The 24681-nt window shown below is 37.9% G+C and overlaps 1 non-coding gene across 1 annotated transcript; it reads right to left on the bottom strand.

Annotated features, from left to right (window-relative positions):
* Positions 1–17963: 17963 nt before the first annotated feature.
* LOC148675611 (U1 spliceosomal RNA) lies at positions 17964–18129 on the bottom strand. Its single transcript, XR_015935602.1, has one exon. It is a non-coding gene; the product is annotated as a U1 spliceosomal RNA (small nuclear RNA).
* Positions 18130–24681: the final 6552 nt, after the last annotated feature.

Raw genomic sequence — 24681 nt, 5'->3', positions numbered from 1 at the left:
ACCACTCGGCAGAGTTAATCACCCACCACTAGCAAAATGTCTTGTCTTTGGTCAGTTTTCAGCGATTACCTCTCGAGTTCCTATGGTGGACTACATTTCACTAACATCTGCATTTGAAGAGCCAGAGCTTTGTAACCCTGACATTCCTGTGCAGACCTGATGAGAGGGAAACTACCCTCTTCACTTTTGTTTTTAAATTCAGGATCTGGAAATCTGATCCTCTCCCTAGATATTTCAGAATGCTGCTTCAGCAAATTCACACTCCTATACTTCTAAAAGTGAGACAAGGGGCAGGGCAGTGGCTCTGTGGCTCAGGATCTGCGCCTGGTTTGTATCCAGCAGCCGGCAGAGGAATCTACTCTGTTGGGCCCCTGAGCAAGGCCCTTCACCCCAACTGCTCCAGGGGTGCCGTATAAATGGCTGACCCTGCGCTCTGACCCGAACCGTCTCTCCCTGTCTGTGTGTCTCATGGAGAGCAAGTTGGGGTATGCGAAAAGACAAATTCCCAATACAAGAAATTTTATATGGGTGATAAAGTGATGTATACCCTCTTTTAATGAGATTTCTCCTTCTGTTGACACTACACATTCCTCACAATGTACTCTCATCTTGGTACAGCTGAAAAGAGGTCTTTGTAATCATTTCAAAACTACTAATAACATGCAAACTAGCTTAGCATTCAATTGCTTTGAACTGTAGCTGTTGTTTGGCAAAAGAACTGTGAGGCTTGGTTAAATGCAATGTATGAACCACATGAAAAATCTAAAACATGCCACCAATAAACAAACTCATCCAAACTGCAAACATTTAGCTGAAATAGGGTCTCTGTCCCATGGTGTTTACAGGTACATTGAAAGTGTAAGTAACCAGAAAAACATTTTTATTTAATGGTTTACCTACTGAGGCTGAGTTTTGTGAACGATGTACCAGACAAATGCCATTAACACCCCATGGATCTCCCACACATACACAAAAACAATGACAGCAATGACAGGAACAGAAAATGGACTTTATTGTAAATATTCTCCCTGACTCCACCTGCAGTATCTCCCTCATTACAATTCAAGCCAGGAAAGCATCAGAACAATAACAATTTTGATTGTATTTAATACACTTTAATTAACTCATTTGTTTGTGAGAATAAACCTTGCTTGTCATTTCATTATTATTGCATGACACCAAATCTTTAACTCACATTTGTCAAAACCTTCAAAATACTTGATGCCAATAACTTATGGTGAACTAAATCTGATAATCTAATATTTTATGACAAACCAAATGGGGTATCACACTACATAAAATATGAAATGTCAACTAAGGGGACTGTAGGTGTCTGTCATTCTTTTTTGTAAGCTTTCAGCTGAAAGATTCCCTGGCTTAAAAGATTAGAAATAGTTTGCAATTATAAAAGTTTCCTTTTTAACTATTTTAAGTAAATATATACTTACATATTTAAAGAGATTATAAAATCTAACATTTAATATAAATCCCATGATTAAATGACTGCTGTGTTAGGACTAAATATGGAAAAGAGCCGGGTGATTTGTACTCTTCCTGGCAGGACTTGATTGTAATCAAGAGGTTTTATACTGAATGGATAAAATGGCATAATAATTCCACCATGGGTTTCCACTGCCCACCATTTGGGTTTCATTTTTGTGTGTGAGTACTGGTTGTATTAATCATGTTTTATTAAGACCTCTTGGTCCCAATAAAAGATATCATATACAGCCACAACCTGCTATTAAGTGAAAAAGTTACTGGAAAGAATGAGGACCCTAGAGATGGAAGCATTTGCTGAAATAAAAACCCGCTGACAAAGGTTCTACATCATGATGCAAAACAACATCCATCCATATTCTGACCACTTTCTCCAGCTCAGGGTTGACTGGTTGTCCCAGTCAGCAATGGGTGCAAGGCGGGATACACCCTGGGCAGAATGCCAGTCCGTTGCAGGGCACCCCTGGACAAAAACACACACACACTCATACCCAGAAGCCCATTGCCCTACTGTACCAGTCTGTCTCTGGGCTGCGGGATGAATCCAGAGCACATGGTGGAAACCCACATGGACAACAGGAGCACCACGGGCCTGGAGTTGAATTCAGGGCCCCAACACTGTGAGGTAGCAATGCTAAGCACTGCACCGTAGAGCTCTATCTTTCTCAGGTTTTTATTTTCTGAATTAGAAAAGTATGGTACTTGGATCATAACTACTGCGAATTCTACAGTAGGACTGATCTTGGGATTTCCGTATGAATGTTTTAAAACACAATAAGTATGTACAAAGCCATTTAAATAATCTACAAAGCTACTGACCTTTTCACAGGAATGTTCATATTTCCTGGACAGTAAGTCATAATGCTCATTATGGTTTCTTTTGCATTTTATTCACTGAAAAAACATTTTATTAGAGGATGACTGTTAATAAGAAAGTTTACAATTAACTGAAAGTCTGAGGCTATGAAGACAGGTTGTCCATTCAGGAGAACACTGTATACTTAAATGATTGATTGCATATAATCATATTGCATATGATTGCAATAGTTGATTGCATGTCACTAAAGTGACAGAAAAAATCAAATCCCCTATTACTTTATCTTGATGAAAAGTGTGACAGAGATTATACAATAAATAAAAAGCAAATAACACAATGTTACCTCTGAGCATTTCAGTTTAAAACTGATGTAAATTTTATTGATTCAAAAGCACATAAAGTTTGAAACTTTTGAACCCCTTACTGCAGCTTATGGTAACTTATTTGGTTTTAGTAGCTAAACGATTTGAGGTCCACATCCATTGTTTCCTGAAAGAAGCCAGAGTATTGATGTTAGCAACATGGCTGGTTAGCTTGTTCCATACTCCCACATTTATTCGTGTAAAAAAATACCATCTGTTGTCAGATTTAAATACACTCATCTTAGTTTCTATTTATGTCAGTTTCATTTACTGTTCATATTTCACTGCTAAAATGTGCAAAGGTCCACAGGGCTAAATTTGCACTGACTGAAAATTCTGTGTACTTGAATCAGATCTGTCTGAGACTATAAAGATTAAGTTCTTTTTGCCTAAATTGTAACTTTCGAGCCAGGAATGTACAGTACCTGTTAAGTTTTCACAGGACTAATTTCAGAACAGTATTATTTGGTTTGTATTGTGGTGTTTGAAATTGTACATTCGATTCTCAAGAAGTCTTACTAGTGACTCGTACAATTGGAACATACCATTCTTATATTTAAATTGTTTTAAATATACAGTATTTATGTTTTAAATATACAGTATATCGTAAAATCGTTAGCATTTTTATTGCTTTGCCTCCTTTCCAAGAATATGTAAATGTTCAAACACCCAACTCTTCTTTATCAGTTGCTTCTTCAAGCAGAGTGTTTTTTGTTTAATACATTTTAAACAAAAATTCATTGCTTATACAGTATATTTATATTTATATTTTTACACCTAAATGCAACATACAGTACTGCCACACACCAGTTGTTAGCCCTCTTCTGTTTTCTTTCTTAATCTTTTTGAATTTCCTTGCATCCCTCCTAAATAAACGACCCCTGAAAAAAATCTTATTTTTCACTTTGTGTTCTATGAAAATGGCTGTTGATTCATATTTTACTTGATGAAAAATATACTTTCGGTGCAGATTTTTTAACAAGTCTGATCTATTCCGGCAATTTTATTGCTAAATAAGTTCAAGTAGGGAGCTGTGTCAGCATGCGTAGGCTGCAAATGATCTGTTGCTAAATAGATTTGATTTTTCTCGCACTCACTAGAACTAATAGCCAGTTTCAACATAGAGAATGGATAAATTTTAATCTTGCCCATTTAGGCATAAATATCTCATTCCCTTTCCTTGATTTTTTCAGCACGTCGTCTTCGACTTTTAATCCTCTGTTGCACCTTTCATTTCCCACGTCATCTCCCTTCCCATCTTCCCACTGCTTTTACTGGCTTTCTAGGACAGCTGGACATCCTGATCTGACTATGCCCCCCCCAGGCTGGGGTGCGGAATTGCCTTCTTGCTCCCCTTTTCTCCACAAGCCCTGTGTCATGTAATGGGTCATCACCTAAGTCACTATTTTGGGTTCTGCCTGGAACCTCCATACTTGGTGTGAATGGACCAGACAAGCAAGGGCACTTACAGTCAGTACTCCACTCTTAATCTCAACATTAGCCCTAATCTTAATACTTTCATCTCGTGTCTCCATATGCCATTCTGTTTGTTCACAGACAAGCACCAGCTGGTCTGGTTGCTACACCAGGCTGACTAAGGTTGACCACAGGGCCCTAGCTTTAGATAACTCTTTCTGGGCCAGTGCCGCGTCTTCCACAGCCTTCATGGACTCAACCAGCCAAGCCTGGATACCTTCAGCATCATGCATGTCCATGACACCGTGTGCTTTGCTGTAGCGTTTGTGGTACTCGTAGTTACACCCCTCTGTAGTCCACTGTTGAACAAAGCATGAATGATTTTTTACTTTGACTTGTCTGTAAAAAGCAGTGGTTTTCCACCCACTGATCATTTCTCAACCCCTTTCAAGCCTTAGTGTTCTGTTTCCTCTTCTAAGCAAAGATTTCCAAGTTCATGCCCATTAAGAACTTTTTTCACTAATATTGATGTATGTACTGTATTCAGTAGATACTGGGCGTAAAAGAATCAATTACTGATAACCACCACAATATCACAAAGTGTTTATCAGGAAAATGACTTGTAACAGGTGCATTGACATTTTACTGTACAGATTCAGATTAAATTCATACAGATTAAATTAATTGTGTTGATTAATATTTATCGTCATCAGGAGCTCTGCTGTGGAAGGCATAGGCTAGCAGCATGTTTACCCACCACTGGAAGCAATACAGGTTTTAAATGTCCAATACTTACTTTGCACAAGGTCACTGATTCTGTGTTGGAAGATTCTGTGCATTTCTTTCAGTAAAAACAGTAGAGATAATGCAGATTCAAATTGGGGTGACGTTTTTCATGGAGTACCATAAGGGCAACTGCTGTTCCCAATTCATATCAGTGACTTACATTCTGGTATATACTGTAGTAAGTAAAGTATGGAAATGTACAGAGATCTGTACCACAATTAGATGCATCATGAATTATATTGTAACACTTTGCATATTTGAATTAAAAATATGTACTTTATTTTTATTGTGATTCTTCTTTTTAATAGCAGTGCTGTGTGTTTTTTATAGTGTTGGCAATGTGATTTAAAGTGAGTGTAAATCATCCGTATCTCGCAACTGTTTCATATACACAAAAGACACATTAATTTAACAAAGACCTTGAACACACAACCATTTGAGCAAATAAGCATTGATTTCACAGACCATTATAGTTGTTAAACGTGGACTGCCACATTGTAATTTACAGCAGATAAGAACATCTAGGACTATTGCTCATCAGAGTCTATGAAGATAAGAATCTGCAGAGTGTACATGCATTAAGTACAGGTCAGTTTCCTGCAGCTGTTGCAGATTGGGGGATACAAATATTCTGAATACATGAAGGTTTTAGCAATTTAGCCCAGATAAGCCATTATCTGAAATGACTGTTTACCATACAATATCATTGGGAGCTACATTCCCAAATGCTAATTCTTTCCATCCTGGCAGAAGATGTGCAGTCCACAATTTGTAATGAAAAATATGAAGAAAAAAAAATATGTTGAATTTATTTCACAATTTAAATTGTTAAAAATATTATAAAGGATAATGTTGCATCTTCCTATCTGGGTATTTGTAGTTTGTAGCACTTTATTCCTGAAAAATTATAGCAATCTCTTTTTTTCTTGAATAATCTTGTTCTACCACAAAAGTAAAAAGAAGTTATTATTCTTAAAGATAAAAAATACCGTGTGTTGCTGAAAATGTTCAGCAGAATGAGATTAGTGCAGAATGATCTCCCAGCTGAGTCAGCAGTCCAAACAATATCATGGTGTGTTTTTAAAGGATATGGATGGCAACAGGAAGGATATTTGTGCCTGATGTATTCACTTGTTCCAGGGCACTGAACTAAAACATCAACTCAAATCATCCCCTTTCTGGAAGCCCGTGTATAGTCTATATTTGAAACATCTGCATCAAAAAACTTGTTGCGTGTTATCGAGAAGTAAACATGCGCATTTAGAAGATGTCTCCATAGTTCAGATTCTTAACCGAAAACTCATCATTAGTTCGACAAATTGATGGGACACACATGTGGTGTTATGTTTGCTTAAGTTTGTAAATACAGCTGTGAATACTAATGACCAGAGGCAGTAGGAATCAACCGTATTTTTTCCATTCCTGCAGATGAAAGAAATTCTGCCTTATTGGCCGCAACTCTTTGAGGACTGAAATTAAGTTTTATATATTTCGCTAAATGACAACTCATTCACTACCATAATTAATGTTAACAACAGATTGTTACAGATCAGCCTTCTCCTCTTTCCTAGGAAATCCAACTAGATATTTAAGTATCCACATGTAATTTGAGATTTAACTTCTAACTATGTGCACAGGAATCTAATTAGGAAAAAAATAAAATCTAGGAAAGACTATAATTTGTTTGTTGAGGGTTTAGAAAACACTGTGACTTGGATGTGGACAGATAAACCAACTTAAAATCTGAAATACAGGGAAGGTTTGAAAAGCTTTGAGTTGAATTGAGGGCCTAGCAGAGACCATTAATTTGGTCTAGAAAGGGCTGCACAATAGAGTTGTGCTGTGTCCTACTGTATCAGGTTTAGACCATTTTGAATTGGATTTATTTGTGCTATTAAAGAGAGGCCTCTACAAACTGCTAATTATGCAGTCAAACTTTTACCACTCTGCTGTATTCAAGTCCTCATTGCCTCTGAGACAGCAGGGGATTTTTTTTCCATTTTTAATGAGACATTGTACTTTATGCACAAGTGGTTTAAAAACCCTAGTTACCCTTGGTAAAGAAGCAAACAATTACAACCAACCATTCTTATTTCTTACACACCTAACAAAAATGTGCATCACATACTGTACTGTAAATGGAAACATATGAACAATCTACCGTGGCTTCTGAGGCACACTAAGTCAGTTTCATTGTGGATGATTTGCTTGAATGCCGTTGCCAGGGAAAAATGTTCTAAGGTAAAACCGATCAGTGCATTTTCTGTTTTTATAATAGAAACAGCTGAGGATACATACAGTATTCATTGCAGCACATTGGTTCTGATGTGTGGTAGGTACTGTACAATTATAAATCCATGTTTCACTTGACTTCCCCAGAACTTGCATTTAAAGCTTATAAAAAGAGTGAAGATTCACCAAAGTGACTTGGGGATGAAGTAGTAAATAGGATGTGGAATGTAGAACTGTTTTTAGGTTTACGTTAATTCTATCAACTACTGGCTCCCTTCTCCACATAAATAAGAGATATTGGACTTTCCTTCTCAGCATGATCTACTCACAAATCCTTTGCCAACCTCATCTTCAACATCCCAAAGCATCACCTTGGCGTAATCTCATTTTTGGTGGACAGACCAATTCAACCACATAACCAGCTTGTCCCCCCTCCTTTTAAGCAGCATAATACCAAAGAAATCTCTGAGCACACTCAAACCAAACCTCAAACCTCTTCCTTACCTCCTGATTTCCATTCTACTTCCATTTTGCAGTTTAGAGTTTTAGATCACTTTAACGCCTAGGTATCAACAATATTGTAGTATTGAGGGAGTCTGTGTGGAGTCTGCAGGAGCCTGTGGGATCTCCCCGTGTTTGTGTGGAGTCCTCAGGAGACTGTGGGATCTCCTTGTGTTTGTGTGGAGTCTGCAGCAGACTGTGGGATCTCCTCGTGTTTTGTGGAGTCTGCAGGAGACTGTGGGATCTCCTCGTGTTTGTGTGGAGTCTGCAGGAGACTGTGGGATCTCCTCGTGTTTGTGTGGAGTCTGCAGGAGACTGTGGGATCTCCCCGTGTTTGTGTGGAGTCTGCAGGAGACTGTGGGATCTCCCCGTGTTTGTGTGGAGTCTGCACGGTCTGCTCCTGTTCAGGGGAGTAACCATAAATGATATTGGACAGATTAATAATTTATCTTCACCATCCTCACCATAAAGAGTTGGAGATGGGGAGTGTGGCTAGGTAATGGTCAGGCTGAGATCTTGGCAAATAAGTTTAATTAAAATGGGGATAGCTTCAAGCAATAGTGTATGGAATAATGTTCATCCATTTGTTTCGTTATTAATAACTTCAGCATGTTGTCTTGTGAAAAGGTATGTACTTGGCTCATTTAGTTGAATATATAAGCAACTTCTAATTACTTAAAAAAAGTTGTATAAACACCTTTTAAAGATCCTTGGTTATACACAGTCACATATGACAGTAGCACCAAATTCACATGTGTTTTTCATTATGTCAGCAGATGAGAGCAATTAAAAAAAAGGTTAATCTTGACAAAAATGAAAAATGAACAATGCAATTATCCAATGTAAAAGAATGCATTACTAATAGGACGTTATTTCTTTCAAAATGCAGCAACAACTGTTGGAAGAGCAAAAATATGTTGGCACCAGTAGAAAAAAAATCAATGAAGTAAATAAGCAACTGAAAAATAGAGCAATTGCCCAGAAGCACAGATTACACCCTAATTAACAAGAAACACTTGAACGAGAATCTACCTTTGCTGAACATCTTGAATGATAGCTGTTGACATACTTGAATGAGACTCATGTAAATAATACTGATGGAAGAATTGCTATGGGCTGCTTTTGATTTTAATTGGGTGCTGTGTTATAGACCCCTAACCATTATGTTTTACACTGTTTATTTGCACGGTTATTTTAGTAGCCTGATTTAGGGACCCACCAGCATGCGTCCCCTGAAAGCTTTGTACACAGCATTTTCAAGGTTCTGAAAATGAATGTCTAAACCTCTACTAATCATCCAAAACAGATTTTTGCAGTTCTGGTAAGATCTGTACAGAGCAATTTCAGTATTCTTAATTTGACTGCAAAAAGATTTTAACTCATACTGTTTTTAAATATCATATGCACTATGTGTTTTTTCTTACTAGCTTTTTAGATGTCCATATGAACTACTGTATATCTCACTGCATGCCAATGAGAATATGATTTCACAATGAGCTCTGTATCTTTGCATAACTAATGATCCTAGATTACTTTATTTTTCAGCTAATGTGAGAAAACCCTCTCCTATCTGAAGATTTTGCTGCCAAACCTGCAAGTTACTTTAGATTACAGTATAAATACTGTATATTTTCATCATAAAACTCAGTCTGTTTTGAAGTTCGGCTCTCTAAAAGGATTGAGAATATTTTTCTGGTAGTAGATTTATGGGGCTTTCACAAATGTCTGAAGTAAGACAATAATAAATCTGACATTGCTCTTGAAGTTGTTAAAGAAATTACTTAATCTCCACGCAGGGGTTAGTCAGTCATCTATGAAAAAGTTAACATGACGTAGAAAACAAAGAACTACAGTGGGATTAAAGTGTCGCTCTCTCATGCTATGGAGCCCAGGGAATTTGCTGCTCCCGGTATAGAGGGGTCCAAGATCATCTGGGATTAAAATGGCACACTAATGACCTGAAAGACTGCTTCCAAATGGTCTGATGGCTTTTCATGTGCTGGGCAGGCAGCCAGTACACCTTTGCAAGCAAACTGTCTCAATTAGGCACAAACCCCTTGCTGAGTAAGTTTCAGGCTGCGGCTACACTGCTGTATTTCTGATTTAACTTGTATCCTTTTCTACAAATAATAAATCTGGGGATTTACCTCCAGACATACAGTATTATGAGATAATGTTCAGAGTGTATACACAAGGCCATCTTTGTAAACTGCTTGTTTTCTGTAAACATTTGTCTTTTTTAAAATATAGTTCATATCGTACTTTTAATGGTATATTTAACAGTTTAAAAATGTATTAATAATTGTTACTAATTTTAATAACAAATATATTTTCCTTATTCAGCAACATAACTCTGGCTGTTCTATGTGAAAGGAAATTTTGAATAAACATGTGAACACTAAAACACTCCATGACACACTTAGACACTTCTAAGCAATTTAATCCAGTGCTAAAGGAAAATAACTTTGGCAAATTTGAACAGTGATACATCACTACAAACATTCTGGAATATCCTGGAAATCTTATTATCCCCAAGGCATACAATCTCAGACACTAGAAAAAGCTCATCTGCCCCTCTGGAAGATCGTCATTCTCTATCCCATGTGTTGCACTATAGTAATCAGTGCTGGAGTATTACCACACTGCGCCCGATAAGCATCCTTCCATTTTCAAACTGATTTATCCAAATCAGCATCAAGTGGGAGCCAGAGCCTATCTCAGCAAGCAACAGGCTCAAGGCATGAAACAATACAGCCTGTATGGGATGCTAGTCCATCCCTAAATTGAGTGAGTACCGTACCATGGCATTATTGAAAAAATATTGAAATGGATGTTGGCAGCTGTTTTTTCTGTTTTTAACCGTTCTGCAGTTTTGTTGGTATGTATAGACTGGAATTCTGATTATTAATGAACATTTTGCTTTTAATCTTTGCCACATTTTTAAAGTTGAGCTTTTTAAAGGTGCCTTTCGCACTGTATTTTGACTCAAAGTGTATGCGTATTAAAATAATATTCACAACTAAGCACCTTACCAATTCTGAACCATTAACAAAACCAACAGCCAAAACAGATTTGCTGAATAAAATATTCCTCTTTATTTGTCACGTTGAGCAAATGCAATTAACTTAATACAGCACAAAGATATATATATATTTCCTCCACATTTCTAAATAGAGCCCCCATTATTTCTGTAACAGATGTTGAATAAACCAAACGAACAAAGCTGTTACATCTTGTCAAATTAATTCTGATTAATTCTTTATTCATGAGGACATTAAATTAATATTTTACAATACTAAGGTCCAAAAACAGCCATTACCTCGCTCACTCACCACAAGAATTGAGATAACAGTGCCTTTAATTTATCCACGATCTTGTTATTTGTTATGAATGTAATGTTTTTAAAAGTATTTTGTTGCAGAGTAATATGCTACAGGTATATATATTAAATTAATGTATCTGAAATATGGGTTTTGTTTCCATCAATCTTTTGAATTTTCCCATCTCATTCCCACCCGGTGTGGAATCACCAGTCACTCCTGTAGGTCTGGGCTCACGGCAATGACTGCTGGACTTCATGGGGAGAAAGCGGCATGGCAGACAACCCCTGGGACTGCTCCTCCAATGGCCTGATCTACTGCGCTGCGAGCTCCTCTGTGCCTTCAGGGAAGGCTTCTGCCAGTTGAATGAGCATCATTCAACCAGGAGCCGCTGTCTTACCCGGGCCCAGGGAAGCCAGGCTAACTAATCCCAGCCCTGCCTGGTGCTGGCAGCTCCCTAGGAAGGATATGCTGCCCACGGGGAATCCCAGACTTGGTAAGTTGTAGGAGACAGTGAAATGCCCCCGGGCATGTCTACACTGTTGTAATAGCGCTGTGTTGCAGCTAAGATGCTCAAATAAAATATGTTGTTAGATATTGATGATTTATTTTATACAATGCCATGAACAAATTATAGTGGAATTTAGTGCACAGTTTATTACTGTTACTGCACTTTATGTTTAAGATATAGAAACGAAGAGAACGCTCTCTCTATAGCGTAGGGAAGGAATAAAAACAAGGACAATAAATACCTTTCACAGGTGAAAGACTTCCTGCAATGTCCCACTCTTTCATTATTGCTATATAAAAATAATTCTGGATGAAATCGAAACCTTTCTCCTGGAGCTTTGATTTTGACCTCATTAGAGAATACCAAATATAATTAATGGCAGACTTAAATAAGGTAGCATTGGCATTTTATGAACTACTGTGCTCCTGCTCCATATGTTAAGTCTGTATTAAAAATTCCTTTCCTAAAAGTATACTTAATGTTGTTTGGGATTAATTTCCAGATGGATATGTGAAAAAAGGCTATAAAAACAATGTAAAAAGCAAAACATTTGTGCTGTAAAATAACAAATTCAAGGAATCACCAGATGTACAGTGGAAGTCCATATGGAGGGGTACTCAATGATTTTTAATGAGGGCAAGTTCTGTGGGATTTCTTCTCTAATTACTTTCCCTTCATCAAACTTAAGATTTCAAATCTCCCCTACTGTTTAATCTAAAATACTTAAACCCTCAAAGAATGTATAGGCTCTTGGGGAATTTCTTAAAGCTGTGTTTCAAGTCACCATAAAGAGCAAGGTGTACTGCTAGTTCATCTAAGATGCTGATACCTCTACAGTTTTCATGCTGTAATTTAGCTGTGACCAGATAATAACAAAAATGTTTTTAATATTACGCTATTGTGTTCTTTTCTTACAGCTGTTTCTTAAATGAAAATATGTTTGTGCAGCAATAGCTACTGTGTATATTGTATATGAAGGGTAAAGCAATTCAATAACAATTTCAAGATGGAGTACATTTTTATCTTTTATCAATGTTCTGTGTAACAAAAAACAACTAGAAAGTCAAAGGAGACATCAGGATGCTTGGCAATGAAGACTAATGTGTTATTCCGGAACGGTATTATGTGCACCTGCATATTTTCACCTTTTGCAGGTCAAGTTAGCACTCGTTTACGAACAGAGCAGGTGTCATTTTTTCACACTGTACACACCTGATTATTAGTTCTCTAGACAAGATATACAGTAACACATTGCCATTTGGTTTAAAAAGAAACCAGGAACAGAATGTTTTCCCCAATAATCACAGGTTGTTCAAGTAACGTACACCTACACGCAAATTGAAATGTAATAAAACACAATATTATAATGTAATAAAACATTATAACTTATAACAAAGGGAATAATGTAAATGTGGCAACAAGAAAATATACTGTAGGTGAAGAGCATCTGCTGTCCACTAACATTTGAGTACAGAGCTACATCAGAATGATCAGCAATAGTCTTAAAACGATACCTGTGTTATACTGATACCTGTGTTTTAATGATACCTGTGTTATAACGATACCTGTGTCATAACAACGCCTGTGTTAGGGATGGCAGGGTGGCTCAGTGGCAGCTCTGGAGTCGTGGGTCCTGCTGATGGACTGGCATCCTGTCCAGGATATCTCCCCTCTTGTACCTGTTATATGCCTGGTTAGGTAAGCTCCAGTGCTGGGTAACGTGGTTAGAAAATGGATGGTTACGTATTTTTTTAACATTTTTTCCCACCTCTTGAACATGCACATCAGGTTTAATTGGCAATTCCAAGCTACAAGGGACTGGCGCTGGGACTAGGAATAATGGTTTTGGTCACTGGTTGCTGTAATGGTATTGAGGACTGGTTACAGTAAATATCATGTGACATTCGTCGCAGTGTTTGCGATCCTGCTTTATGAATGGGCGTGAGGGGAGTCCAAGCATCAGCACGCGTAGGCTGCACAGGAACAGGTGAAGGTTTATTCCTGCTAAAACATTTTGGCTGTGGAGCCTTCTTAAGGTGGACTCTGTCGACCTCATTTATTACTGTTAACTTCAACAGCTTTAGCTATGTAGCTCTCTTCTTCATTGTACAACGTAGAATCCCGTGAACCTTTTAAACTGCATGTTTTTAGAGCTTCCACTGTTTTTTGGTTATGATTCATTTTACTTTACAGCGGCCAATGGCAGAAATTAGATGATGCAAAATATATAATTAGATTTAATCGCACTAAGGACAGTTTTAGTCATATTGTTGACTCATCACTTACTAATGTCAGCATTTTGGAGCTGGGGTTGAACTGTGAGCCATTTGCTTCTCTCCGCAAAGTACAATGATTTCAGTCTTCTACTGTCACGGTGTCCACCCTAGCTGGCTTGTCATATTTGACATCAAAGCAAGAGGGGGTTGAATTGCTCAATATAATTTTGTCAAAAGGCATAATCTGTTGGAAAATAAAGGAAAGTGAAGCATTAATTCATTTCATATACTTGCAGTGAGTGTAAAGAGTCTCTGAGATGTAATGGAAATGTTTTTGTGTTTGTGTCTACAGAAGGAAAAATGTATTTAAGAAAGTACTGCAATTGAATAACCGTCTGTAGATTAACAAGCTAATTAATTTATTACACGCTGAGCAGTTTTAGGTGTTTTTACTAAAAAATGAGCACTATAAAACAATATTTCTAACCCAGAGGATCATTGGATTGCACTGTCTTCCTAGAACCCGAATTGCATTACAAAAAGCATTCAGCAGGGATATAAAAAAATGTATTGCTCCATAATAAGTGTATAAAGAGTCCCCATGAGGATATTAGCTTGTTTAATCCAGTAAATAAAATATGAAATAACAAAAGGTGCGACATGTTCCAGATATGATATCCAAGTTTATTTTCTATAAAACTAGCATTTAAATGACATTTCCATCGAGGAATGATTGTGATAATTAGTCTGTTGCTCTCTCATATTCATGTCTCTATTTAATTTAACACCATTTGGCTTTTCTTTTTCATGGGAGAAACAGAACTTTATTGCCTGTGTGACACAATATCCCATGCTTACTCTGACCACAAATCCCTCAAAAGAGCTTTTTTAAATTGTTAGGTAGAGGCCAGCCAACTGCAGGCAACAGAGATCTAAAAGATCAAACTTCAGATTAAAATATAAAAATAAAAAGTTCTAAAAGTTGATTTGCTTGCCACCTAGTATACAGGGAAATTTATTTAATTAATGTATTAATGTGAATAAATAATTTAGCATGTGCACTTCATAGATTATGGTAAAGTACTGCAACACAAGCATCTCTGCTGCATGCAGACATAGTCCTTGTTGTGAGACTCTTGTAGCAGGTGACAATCCATCCATTTTCTAACTGCCTTATCCAATCTAGGGTCACAGGGGAGCCAGAGCCTATCCCAGCAAGCAGGGTGCAGGGCAGGATACATCCTGGATAGGAAGCCAGTCCGTCGGACAGCATAAACACAAACACAAACACACAAGGGACCTGTTCCTCCAGGAGCCAGTTAACGTACAGTACCAGCATGTCTTTGAACTGTGGGAGGAAACTGGAGCACCCGGAGGAAACCCACAAGAACACAGTGAAAACATGCAGATTACACACAGACAGCACCCCAGCTCCAGATCTGAACCCAGTGCCACTGTGATGGCAATGGAGTTTACCTCTTCCATAATTACAGGTTTTAAGTTTGAAACTAAAGAGCAAGAATTTACTGTACATGCATCGCATTAGTATTTATCTGTATTACCCAACATGAACTTTCATTATAAGAAAGAGGTAAGATAAATATATCCAACCAAGTATAGTCAAATAGTGCTAATATACTGTATTCTGTGAATTGTGCAATACCATGTTTATAAATCCAATATGTTTATAAAGTAAAAGTATTATTACAAATAGTAAGTATGGCTCAATAGAGAGAGATCATGTCTAACATACTGTACCTTCCAGGTTTATAATACACAAATAATATTGATTTAGAACTTATGACATTGACATTGTGTATCTGGACTTCTAGAAGACTTCTTTCTAAGGTCCCTGTGAAATACTCTTAAACGTAAGCTGTGCGGCCTCCTGAGTGGATCAACCATTTAAGACATCTGTGATCCAGAATGAGCTTTATGTCCCAGATATCATGGGTTTGAACCTGGGTTTTCTGTGTCAGGTCAGGTCTAAAACAGCCACTCCTGCAGACTGCGGGAGGGACCTACTTGGGTGAGGGGCACTTTTCTCCTCCAATTGGAACTGAGCCTCTAGTATAGCTCAGTGTTGCCTGATAAAAGACGAGTGGCTTGAAACTGGGACTGCAAAAGAGACTTGATACACATTTTCATTCTCCCCCGTGCGTAATCAAAGGGATCACAGCCACATGCCAGTATATGAAAAAAAACCTTTAGGTTATTCCAAATGTGGTGGATCTTTAAAAAAACAAATAAACAGATAGATACTTTATTGATCCCATGAAGGAAATTGCAGTGCAACAGCAGCTTAACACAGTCAACACAGCACAGTGTAATGTGTGATACAATAATACAACAATACAATACATACAATACAATCAGTGGTCAGTGTACTGACAACTAACTGACAATTATAAACTTGAAAATAAATGGAAACTGAGATTTAAGGTTGACCCACATAGATGGGCTCAAAACTGGCTTCAGCATTAGGACACAAAGAGTAAGGGGAGGAGGATTAATGTCTGGTGTGACCAGTGTACAAAGTGAAGCCCCACAGTGCTTAGTGTTGGGGCTGCTTCTCTTCTTTACAGTATAGAGATCAACGTGACAGTAACTTATTTTTCTGGTGATATAAGGCAAGGGAATGGCCCAGAATCAGGATGCAATTAGGTCCATATGGATTTAAATTGGTTGCAGCGCGTAGATAAGATTCAGAAACAGGCAGATACATAGAAAAGGATATGTGAGGTTAGTAAATGCAAAGTTATTGCCTGCAGCCAGGCCACCACAAAACTCACCCAACCTCTGTTCCTGGCTTTTGGTGCCCTGAAAGACGTACTGTATTTACGCATCTGTTTGAAGTATCGTATAATGAAATTAATTTCCTAAATATATGTATATATGTATGTATGTACGATGTATATATGATAAAAATAATAATGAAGTGACCTTTGTTCGATTTTTGTGTCTGATAATTTTATGACTGTAAGCCTTTTCACTTTTCAAACTGATGCATTCGCTTTCATTTAAGAAAACGACAGTATATCACACTTTGAGACCCCTGTAAAGTAAGACTATTGTTCAACGGGAGAGCATGAGACTCACATATTTCTAGTTTGTCCATTGTACAGTTCTGAATCTGAAAGCTGAGAACAAAAAACAAAAGTTTTATTTATTTTTTTTAAAGCAAATAATAACATTTTTAATTAGACAGTTTCTAAGTTTTCTGTCATGAAAAAATATACTGTAATTTATATATTTATTATTTACTGATTTGTAATGTATTGTCTACATTGTGTGGTGTTATCTGCTGTACTATGCACATCCTGAGAGAACGTTTCAAAAAAGAATCCCAATATACATGTTCACAGGGCTAATAAGCCAGGTTTTATAATCTCTATTTTTCTATATAATTAAATGTCTCTAGTAATGCTGGGTTACCTCCCTGAAGGCTTGATGTAATTATTGTTTGTATTATTTGAAATTTGCTGGCAATATTTAAACAGGCATTACTATAGTAAGATGTGGTTAAAATGTGATTTAGCACCCTGTAAATGTTATTGTACAATGTGCCAAACAGAGGAAGACCAAGCAGTATTTTTTTTCTAAATGTTCATTTCTAAATAGTCCTATTGGACTGAACTCAGCAGATTGGAACTTGTAAATGACAAAGCATTATTTCCACATTTAACTTTACCTGTGTATACAGAAACGTCTCCAAGAATTCAGTTTAAAAGGTTTTAGAGTTCAGACGGGTATAAATCATATGCTATCACATTATTTACAAGCCAAGATGTTTTAGAAAGGTCACCACAATTAAATACTTGTTAAAAAGCTTGTTATAAGTAATTATTGCTATTTGGCCCAGGAAGCAAAACAAAGCATATGTATAATCTAAAAGCATTGTGGCAAACTAACACAAAAAAACATTATGTGTATTTTTCCTTATCCACAAGTAATGGGGTTTAAGTTTATGATGTTATTCTCTCCATTGAACAGCCCAGGAAAACATTAAAAGAAATATTTTACTTTTGCCTGTGTATGACAGGGCAGTATTTAAGATTAAGATCACTTTATTAGCCATATACAAATTCTCGCATTAGGAATTTGTCTTTATGCATACCCCAGCTTGCTCTCCATGAGACACACAGACAGAGAGAAGCTTGGGGTCAGAGCACAGGGTCAACCATTTTACAGTACCCCTGGAGCAGTTGGGGTTAAGGGCGTTGCTCAGGGGCCCAACAAAGTCAGATTCCTCTGCCAGCCACAGGATTTGAACCAGCAACCTTCCAACCACAGACACAGATCCTAAGCCACAGTACCACTGCTCCACCCCAACTACCAGAAATTATGCAGTCGAGATTCCCACATTTGGGGAATTCGCAGGGGTCAGCACAGCCGGAGTGCAAGGGCCGAGCCTCGCCCTGGGTGAACCTCCTTCTTGATCAAGGTATCTCCCCTGCCAGGTAAGTACAGTATGTATAGCATAGTATAGTATAGTATACTGTATAGTATAGTATAGTGGGTGAGTTTCTGGACTCATGGCTCATGCTGGTTAAAGCTCCTGTGTACAGCCACTGTACACTATAGTACAAAGCACTTTAAGTACAGTGGAATACACCAAATGTTCCAGTCCACTCAGCAGAAAGGAGGAGAGTCACATGCTCTCTTGTCTGCTTATTGCCACAGAAACCAAATTGAGCTGAAATGCTTTAATTTAGCAACCTACCTGTGTACTTGATTACCTTTCAATTAATTACTTTGTCCATAGATTACATACCTACAATGAAAAAAGAAAATAAAGCCTTTAACTTTTAAAATTTTAAGGTGGTATATTCACTTTTCTCTTTCCCCTGTTAAAGATAATTAAGACTCCACATAAAAATCAGCTTTTAGCTTTTTCAAAAACATGAGGTTTTGCTAGTGTTATATTAGTGAATATACAGTAATTATCTGATATGATGTGATGGCAAGCAATGTATAAGATCATGTATAACTTCATTACATTACTTGCAAAAAGTCCTTTCTTTTTGTTTTTCAAATAACAAAAGGGGAACAATTCCAAAGTTATGGTCTGGCTTATTTAAAAAAATAAATAAAGGACTGTTACTATGCAGATTTATTAAAGATCTGTTTTCTAAATGTGAAAAGATCCTTGTGTCTGCATTAAACATCAATGATTTCCTGACATACGTCAGGAAGACTAATTCAGGGAACATCTCAGCTGTAAATAATTCAAGTGTGTTTTCCATTCCTTTTTATTTTTTTATTTTATGCTTTTAATTCCATGTGAATTATTCAGTGGTTTCTTTCATGGTTAGGTAAATATTTCTAAAATGTTTAGCATTGGATCATCTTATGGAACTAAAAGCAAACATTAAAAGAGGAGAGTTTATTTTGCTGACTGAACAGTCACCAGAAGGGAAATATTACAAATATTATTGAGACCCTAGTCACCTCTTTTGTTCTTAATAGCATCCATTTCACATTCTCTGTGTTTTTGCTATAGATTATTTAAAAATTTTGTACCACAAACCAAGGTTTATCTGTGCATGCATGCATAGTGTGTACCCGCACTCTATATAGGATAGGGAACAAGAAATAGACCAAATAAAAATCATATGCTGTATATGTGTGGTGCCTTGCAAATGTCATTTGGACCCTGCCTAAGGAGTCTCATTTTGTGAAATTACAAAATGAGGCATGAATATTTTTTTTCATAATTAACTTAATACTTTGTTCCAGACAACTTTGTTCTAGGTGTAGGACACATTGCAGTTACATGTCAGCAAAAACTGAAGAGAACAAAGAAATGTGTTGGATGCTTTTCTGAAATCACAGCAAAGTCAATAGAAAATAGAGTTTCAGCTCATGAACTCAATATTTGACGGCAGATACAGTCGCAAGTCTTTTTCTGTCAGTCTCTACCAACTGTGGACACCCGAGTGGCACTGAGAATGTTTTGCCCATTGCTCATTGTTTTCAATTTTCCACAGATTCCTGATATGTATCAAATAAGGACTTTGTGCCCATACTATATCATAGAATATACATTTTCCTATTCTTAATGTATTTCAGTGTAGCTTTGGATCATTGTCATTCTGAAAGGTGAATTTTAGGTTTGATTCTCCATCCACTTTCCCTTCAGTCTTGACAAGCCTCCCAGTCCCTGCTGATGAGAAGCAGAGCTGTAACATAATGATGCACCACCACACTTCACAGCAGGGAGGCTGTTGCCTGAGTGATGCCCTATGTGGGATTTGTGCCAGATATAATGCTTTGCAGTTAGACCAAAAAGTTCACATTTTTGTGTTATGGGACCACAAATCCTTTTGCTCCATATCTGGAGTATCACTTAGGCACTTTGTTGAAATCTCCATGTGGGATTTGGAATTTTATTTGTTTCATACAATTCAGTGTCTGGGTGCATTCCATGTCTTGATGATGTCCTAAAATGTACCTTTATATAATTTTATCCCTGAGTTGTTTTGAAAGCTCCTCGGTGTCATGGTTAATATTATCTCTGAATTCACTACCTGATTTTGGGACCTCGCAGAGATTGGTGTATTTATTCTGAATTCATGTGAACTGTTATTGTATATTTAAAGAGTCCACTAAACTAATTGTGTGGCTTGTTGAGTTAATTTTGTGGACATAAATTAACTTAGGTTTGCCACAATAAAGGGTTAAATCATGTCTATTCCCTTTCTTTTTCATCTAATCTATTTTTTATTTGAATTTGTGAAGTCATTTGTGAATATAAAACATATATAGCTACTTAAATGTGCCATGATTGCAAGCTTTAAAGCAACAAACTGTGAACACAAGGGTGTGAATACATTTGCAAGGCACTATACACTGTATGTTAGCATTAAGGAAGACATAGGAATCACTCATCTGATTTTGGGTAACAAGTACAACGATCGTTGTTCTTTTATTATTTTACTTAGTGCAAACCGAAGAAGTGCTATTAACTTTCTGATGCAACTTTCTGATTTCTCTTAACCTTCTGATGCAAATTGTTTTTCAGTTGAAAAATACATGTTGTGTATAAAACAATCTAGTCTGAGTCAGTGTGCAAGCTGCCAGAGAACAAGAGTATAATTCCTCACTGAAAAGTAAAAAAGGAAAAAAGGAGAAAAAAACAACATGCTTTGGCATGAGAGTTTTCATCAGCTGAGTAAGGAAGATAGGAAGGGAGCATTCATAAGAGGCAAAGGGCTGGGAAGAAGAGGAAGAGGAAAGAAAACATGAGAGTGGGTGCGGTTTGAAAAAAGAGACTAAAGAGATCAAAATCAGGGCGACGAATTCCTGGAGATGTGTGGAAGGCAACAATCTGTAAACAGACGGAGAGTTTAGAAAGACATTAGCTGATTCGATCATTGAGTGATGGGGGAATGTTTGAATCACGTTTGCAGACGAAAGGTCAGAGTAATCACTGTGAGCAGAGGTAAAATGGGGGATTATTGGCTTTGATCTTAAGTACTGTTCTTGTTGATCCAACCATATTAATGGCAAGGCACTTTCTTCTAGACGTACTGTGCAATAAGTAAGATAGATGGTAAGTAAGAAGCATGAAGCTTTTTAAGTTATGCTGAAATGGCCAAAGGAGCCATGTACATATGTGCTGCTTGTATTTGCGGGTGACACAGAGGTTCCTGTTATTCCTGGTAGCTTTGGGTGATTAAGGGTACTGTGGACAAGAAGGTTGCACAAATTAGATGGCCGATGACATGAGATAATAGGAGGGTCTAGGAAAAAGGTTATAGTTGAGGGATCATCCGATAAAATGTATAGGGTCTGATTGGTGACACTGGAACAGAAAGGGTGTTGGGGTTGAAGGGAATTACAGATAGAATGAGAGAATGAGGGAATTCCTCACAGGGTTGATGTCTTTGGTCCAGTTGACGGTCATGTCAATGATGTGCACATGACATGACAATTGCCTGTATGGAATGTAAACATATATTCTTCTATCCAGCCAACATTACTGGTATAGTTAGGGAACTAGTCAAGGTTTCCAATGATACCAAAATAGCAAGCTTAGCATTAATTGTAGAAGCTGCAAGTGAAAGTCAAATCCAGACAAAATTCCAAACCGGGAAAAAGCCAGGAATGATGATACTTAATCTAGACAAGTGCTGATCTTGAAGAAGCCATCTATAAAAAAAGACTTAAGAGCCAAGATTATTGTCCAATGGTAGACAAGGAATCTTCAAATCTCATCCTGAAGAGCTTCAATTTAGCAGGTCAGCATGAACTCAACAATTTCTAAAGATATGGAACAATTCTATTGTGGTCAGTCAAACAAGTTTATTTATAGATCATTTAGGGTGAAAATGTAAGTACTATCCAGCTCCCCAAAACAAGGTTCTCTTTAATGTACAGATTGCTTGCTAGATGTGTCAATAGCTTACAGGGGGTCCTAATCTTTAAAAACAGGTAACACACAACAATGGTGTTCTAGACAATATTTATATATTCATTTGAAAATACAGTGTTAAAATATGTTGTAAAAGGTGAAGAAATTTTGTCAACATACTATCAGGATGTCATTTAGAATATTTTTCAAGTAGGGAGCGTCAGCATGTGTAGGGTGCAAAGGAACAAGTGAAGGTTTATTCCATGCTGAAAAGAGACGAAAACAAAACACTCGAAAGGCTGTGGAGCCTTATCTTAGCCTTACCCTAACCCTCGACACCCAAAGAAGGCTCCACATCTGAAATGTGTTTCTTTTCTTCTCTTTTCAGCATGGAATAAACCTTTCTTGTTCCTATTTAGAATATTGTACAATTAATAAAGTTTTGCTCACCACATTGCAAAAAATGTTATTCTTCTCTGCCATCAGTCCAGAGAAGAGTGATGAGATACACTCCTGGGCTCAATGGAAAGGACCATTTCAGCCCTGAGTAAACAAATAATTATGAGGTGAACTGATTTAGGTTTATGCACTGTACTAAATTGGGGACAGTGTAGGACCCAGACACTGCTGCAGACACTGCTCTTATACAGTACCTTGAGTGAGGTACTTTACCACTACATTTATAGTCCAAGCAGCTGTATAAATGGGAAATGATCAACACAAACCACCATTAAGGAATTGTGTAATTAGAAGCTTGAAGATTTAAACAGCAGCCATAGATCAAAAAGGGTTTTGTAAGCATTGTTTACTTTAAATATTAAATTAAATACTGCCTGATTTTAATTAATTCTCACTAAAAAGAATAGAACATACTGTAATTTAAAAAGCACTAGTTTCAAGGGACTGGTGCAACATTAGGCAATGTCCCTACACCTTTCTCGCTTCATTTCTCCTACTGAGTTTGGTACCGCTGTCCTGCACAAACACACAGACAAGGTGACCATTCTGAAAAGAAAGTAATGACTAGAATAAATCAATGTGGATTATATTACACCATCTAAAATTTTCTTGTTGAAAATTATACTTGACAGTTATACTTGACATGTTTTGTTTTCTTTATCAACTTGATATATATCAGCTGGGACAGTCCAGTTATCACATTTTTGGTATCTTCTCTATTACCTGATTGAATTGGGCCCAAAGTTCCATCTGATGGGGAGGGAGTGTAATGCACCTGAAACTGGAATACTGAGGTACAGCAGCACTGTATATGTCCCTTCAGACTGGTCAGTACGCCAGGCCGGCAGGACAGAGGAGGAACCAGGAGTGTTTCTCCTCAACTGTACGCTGCTAGGCTGTGCTGTTACTGGTTTGCCCAGCCCATGTTCTGGCAGAGCCCGCGCCATTAAAGGTGCCAGCGTGTTCATTGTTGTGTTTGCCTACTATGATGTGGAGGCATGGCATCAAGACTGGTCAGCCCAGAGCCATGGAAGTGCAGATGTGTGTTTGTGTACGTGAGAGAAACTACAGCTTGTGTGAGGCAGCAGAGCTTGAGATGCTGCTGGTGTTTGTGTTGTGAGCAAGCAGGCTCTGTGGCTTAATTATTTTGATTTTAATTGTATGGAAGGCAACAGGCTATGCAACCTGTGCCTTTCTATTCCTCCACTGGAAGGGGAGCAATTTAATAGCAAGGAACCTGAAGGAGGCCCGTTTGTAAGTCTTCCTTATCTGTATACAGCTTCTGTGTGGCTATTGTTTTTTTAATGATGCAGCGCTGGCTGGGTGTGAGGAAGAGCAGACTGGCTGAGCACACATTGCTCTTGCAGTGGCCAGTATGGAGTAGGGCCTGAGTCCGGAGCGATGTCGATGCTGATGGGAAGACCAAGAGCAGACTGGCTGAGGCTGGTACTGCTAGTATTTGAGTGTTAGTACTGCTTGAGTGTGTGCTTCGGAGATGCAGCTTGGTGGTGCAGGGTGGAAGTGCCAGCAGCTGCATGCCGACACAGAGCCGAAGATGAGACACTAGCTGCTTGCGTGCTTTAGTTACACTGAGAAGCCAGGAGCTCTGAGATAGTGAAACAACAAGGAGCTGGGAGAGGCCCTGGAACAGTGACAGAATCGGCCGTTGGACCAATGGTAAGGTCAAAAAGGGGTAGAGAGGTTCCTTCCAAGTAGGATTGACTGAGGGGAGGTGTTAGCTGTCACAAACCCATGAGGAAATTTGTGTGAGAGACATCTGCTCGTGTCCCATCCATGTTCTGAGAGTGAAGGACTAGAGGCATAGGCAGTGACAAGCCTTAGCAAACGAGACATGCAGTACGACCTCAAGCATGACCTTGGAGGAGTTCCTAGAATCTGCGACCGAGGCGTGAAAGAGATCACAGGGGGTTATGTAAAGGCACGAAGGGTAGTAGCAGTAGTTTTACATGAAAATGTACGTTTTCAAATTCTTTACAGAACATTGAAGACACTAATCACTTACAGATGCAACAAAATCACAAGGTTATCAGGTAAAATGACCATCCATCCATCACAGGGCAGACAGACACAAACACAGAAACACAGCTGTACACACTCCCACCTACAGTAGGGCCAATTTTACCAAAGGCCACTTAACCTACCAGTACATCTTGGACTGTGGGAGGAAAACAAAGCAGCCAGAGT

The sequence above is a fragment of the Lepisosteus platostomus genome, chromosome 3 (genome assembly GCF_059453375.1).
Source record: "Lepisosteus platostomus isolate fLepPlt1 chromosome 3, fLepPlt1.hap1, whole genome shotgun sequence".
NCBI lineage: Eukaryota > Metazoa > Chordata > Actinopteri > Semionotiformes > Lepisosteidae > Lepisosteus > Lepisosteus platostomus.
This window is presented reverse-complemented; position numbering and strand designations above follow the sequence as displayed.